Genomic DNA, 4862 nt, shown 5'->3' with positions numbered 1-4862 from the left:
CACACATGCACTTTCTCTCTAATCTTCATCCCTAACCTCTCAATACACACACAAACACTTTTTTACACACTAACACCATTTTTGCACAAATCGAGCTCAAATTTCTACTTTTCATTTGGTATCAGAGCAAAACAACAATCTGTTGAGGATAAATTTCTACTAACAAGTGTGTGTGCTTTCTTAAATTTTGATGGGGAGAAAGAAGAATTCATCAGTTGAGGGGAAGAAAGATAAATTGTTGACTAAAGTGATCCCCAAATTATTCTTTGAAGATAGTTATCGCCAACGTGGTGGGTACGCCGCGGGTACACCCTATACATAAGCGTTGGTGGTATGCAAATATGATTGTTTGATCGAGGGGAAGTTTGTGATGAAAATGATGTTTGTCCAAATGCTTCAAGAGAGAGATTCATTAATTAAGGGGAAGTGTGACAAGGGGAAGTTTGTGATGAAAATGATGTTTGTCCAAATGCTTCAAGAGAGAGATTCATTAATTAAGGGGAAGTGTGACAAAGTTAAGATTGTCGAGAAAAGGCTTTCATGTTCAAATCTAAAGAGCCAAGATCAAGCTTCCGCAACGCATATGCTCTGAGTATACAAGTTTTTCAAGATTGCATGACATGTTAAAGACTCAAATGATTCATCTTTAATGTAAGTGATGAAGATTCAAGGCACAAGGTCAAGTTTGATGGAAGATCTTGAAGACAATGAGAAAGCTTCAATGACCTTCATCAACAAATTCGTATTTAAAGATGTTGTCATGCATGTATTACATTTCAACACCAAGGGGAAGAATGTTAGAGATAAAAATGGTGTTAAAATGTAAGTATTTTAGAGGTGGAAGGGGCATTAGTGCAACTTAGATTTATGATATAAATAGCCCCCTTCCACACATTAATTGTAAAGCTTTTCCACCATTTCCTTAATTAATTCCAATCATTCCACTCCAATTCTCTCTCAATCTCCATCTTCAACCTCAATACACACACAAACACCTTTTCACACACTAACACCATTTTTGCACAAATCGAGCTCAAATTTCTACTTTTCATTTGGTATCAGAGCAAAACAACAATCTGTTGATGATCTAGATCAAATTCTACACAGATCAGTGTTGATTTTGTTCCAAAATTCAAATTTCGTGTTAAAAACTTACCGTCTCTGTTCTTCATCTTTTCTATATCAATTTACACTCAATTTTCCTGTTTTTGTTCGCAAATCAATTCTAAATCACCTTAGGATACATCGTGTTCAATTTCATAGTCCAATTCACCATATACATCAAATTCCGAAATTGTGGAAAAACCGCCAAAATTTTGGGTTTGAATTTGAGTTGATTTGAGCTACAATTTTGTTTCTAAGGTTGTGTGCGATCTCATTATGAACATTTTCGCTTTTGAATCACGTTCTAACTCTCAAAAACGAGTGAAAAAAGAGCTGATTAGTGATTCTGCACGACTATTTTGTCGTTTTCTGTGTTCTTGAAGAAAATACCTTAAAACGATCTTCCTTAAACCGTTTTGCTTAATTGTGTCTAAGACGATCTTCCTCAAGATCATCCTAGTGATATTTTGACTTGAGGTGTTAAAACGATCTTGCCAAGATCGTTCTAGCATCTGTTGGTTCTGTGTGAACTGTGTGTTGTGATTTGTTCATTCGAAGTTGTTGTGATTGGGAATCACACACTTCCTGGGTAACTGATCTCTTTGAGATTGGTTTTGCTCAACCTTCCTGCAATCATAATCCAAATTCTGTCCAAATTTTCCAAAGTTTTTCATACTTAGAATATTTTTCGCTCAAAATTCTAAGACGATCTCCTCAAGACCGTCTTATTTTTCTTATCTAAGACGATCTCCTCAAGACCGTCTTACTTTCCTTAGTTCCATACTTAAAAAAAAATTTCAAGTCTTGTTCTAAAACGATCTTATTCAAGATCGCCCTAGTTTCCTTTCTTCAAAACGATCTCATCAAGATCGTTTCACCTTTCACACTTTAAATTCCAAAACGATCTCCTCAAGATCGTTTCATTTTCAACCTTTTATACTTAAATTTTTTTTTCTTTTTCATATCACTTCCAAAACGATCTCATCAGAGTCGTCTTACCTTCCAAAATCCAAAAATCAAAATTTCCGATTTTCATTTTTATTTCTTCATTTCAGTTTAAAACACAATACTTTTTCATTTCTTTCCACCTTTGCTCAACAAAATGACAAGTCCAAGTATCTCAAATTCGGTCAAAAATGATTACGTCCTCAATTTTTGGTTAACTTCCTCACCCAAGACACCTACTTCATCTGAAATAAAACTTCATAAAGGTGGAATGTGCTCATGTTGTACGACTACTTTTTCGCAATCTGAAATAACTCCTTGTCAAGTAATGAAGTTAATGATTCATTCGATTGCAACTGAAAATGTAAAGTTTCAAGAGGAAGTAGTCTCGTTACAAGCTGAGAATGTCAAACTGAAAGAACAAATTACCTACTTTCAAGCTAGGAATGTGAGGCTTAGAAGTGAGATAAAAGAACTTCGAGATGAAATTGGAAACCTTAAAGTTTGGAATGAAGTTGACAAGCAAAATTTGAAGAAGAATGATAAGTTGATGTCACAAGTTTCATCCTTGGAAGCTCGTCTCTTGAAGGAAACAACTCTTGCTTCAAAGATAAAGGCTGAAGTGTCAACAATTTCTTTGTCTGATTTGAGTTCTTCGGTTGAAAAACAACTTGAGAAGATTGAAAGTCGAATTGAATCTTTCAAGTCGAAGTCTCTTCATACAAAAGTTGAAGCTCTTTTAAAACAATCGAGTAGTTCTCCTGTTTACAAGATTGGTGATGTTCCAAAAACCCCCAACCGTAAAGTGTCTCAATTTACCAACTATGCCTTGGAAAAGGATAGAAGGTACTCTCAGAAGACAAATATTGATGGAACAAAGACTCTCATTCCATTCTTATCATTTGAAGACAATACCAAGTTCATCTCTCAAGCAAAAGCTCAGTTGACAAAGACTGTGCCAAAGTCATTTTATAAGCCCAAGTCAACTGAGTCAAGGACATTCAAATATTCATTTTCAGAGCTATTTGATCTTGCACCAAAACCATTAGCAGTGCAAAAAGTGAATGTCTTTGCATCTCCACTGTGTCCACAAAAACTCAACTTTTCAACGACTTCGAGTTTTCACGCTCCATGGACTGCAGATTCTATTCGTCGAATCGATGACACTTTCCTTTGGGGTGTCAAGACTAAAACCATTGGGCCTACACTAAAATGGGTCCCAAAGGTTGTTGTTAAGTGATTCGATGAATATGGCTTATACACCTGTCAGTGTATAACCTGGGCTATAGATGTTGTTTATTGGACTACTACTTCATAATGGTTGAATCCCCAGTTTCGACTTCAAAGAGACATGATGAACATGTAGCCACACATCATGAGTGGAAGAAAGAGAACAATGAAGTCGAACAACCTTAATGTCTTCTTGATTTTTGATGGGGAGATTGAAGAAATGAGAATATAGCTCATCATTTGAGGGGAACTAAGAAGATATGTTAATAAGGATGACCCCAAATTGATTCTTTGAAGATAGTTATCGCCAACGTGGTGGGTACGCCGTGGGTACACCCTATACATAAGCGTTGGTGGTATGCAAATATGATTGTTTGATCGAGGGGAAGTATGTGATGAAAAAGATGCTTGTCCAAATGCTTCAAGAGAAAGATTCATTAATTAAGGGGAAGTGTGACAAAGTTAAGATTGTCAAGAAGAGGCTTTCATGTTCAAATCCAAAAGAGCCAAGATCAAGCTTCCGCAAAGTGGTTCAAAAGCTCAAAAGCCAAATCCATATTCCGCAGTGCATTTACTCTGAAAAGATTCATTGCATGACAATTTCAAGATTTATTGATGATAAAGGACATAAAGTCATGTTTGATGGAAGATCTTGAAGACAATGAGAAAGCTTCGAAGACCTGCATCAACAAATTTGTATTTATAGATGATGTCGTGCATGAATTACATTTCAACACCAAGGGGAAGAATGTTAGAGATAAAAATGGTGTTAAAATGTAAGTATTTTAGATGTGGAAGGGGCATTAGTAAAACTTAGCTTTAAGGTATAAATAACCCCCTTCCACATGAGATTTGTAACCCTTTGACACATTTCCATCATAATTAATAAAACACACACACACTTTCTCTCTAATCTTCATCCCTAACCTCTCAATACACACACAAACACCTTTTCACACACTAACACCATTTTTGCACAAATCGAGCTCAAATTTCTACTTTTCATGCAACAAAAATTTTACCATGTTTTGTGAAAGTAAGGGTATCATTCATCAAACCTCTATTGCTTATACTCCTCAACATAATGGGATTGCTAAGAGAAAGCATAGACACTTGCTTAACATTGCTAGAGCTCTTCTATTTCAGGGGGGATACCCCTGTATTTGTGATCTGAATGTGTCTTAACTGCCTACTATTTGATTAACAGATTGCCATCTTCTGTGTTGCATGGAGAATCACCTTATTATATGATATTTGGAAAAGAACCTTCTTTGTCTCACCTAAGAATATTTGGATGTCTCTGCTTTGCTACCATTCTTGCCAATAATGACAAGTTTAGTAGTAGAACAGAAAGGTGTGTGTTTGTTGGTTATGGTAGCTATAAAAAGGGTTATAAATTATTTAGTCTTGATAAGAAACAGTTTCTTTACTCAAGGGATGTTAAATTCTTTGAGAAAGTTTTTCCTTTTAAAATAAAGCATGGAAATAATAATAATAATAATAATAATAATAATAATAATAATAATAATAATAATAATAATAATAATAATAATAATAATAATCAACAAATAAATCAATTTGAG

The sequence above is a fragment of the Erigeron canadensis genome, chromosome 8, assembly GCF_010389155.1.
Source record: "Erigeron canadensis isolate Cc75 chromosome 8, C_canadensis_v1, whole genome shotgun sequence".
NCBI classification, from domain to species: Eukaryota; Viridiplantae; Streptophyta; class Magnoliopsida; order Asterales; family Asteraceae; genus Erigeron; species Erigeron canadensis.
Note: the sequence above shows the minus strand (reverse complement) of the source record.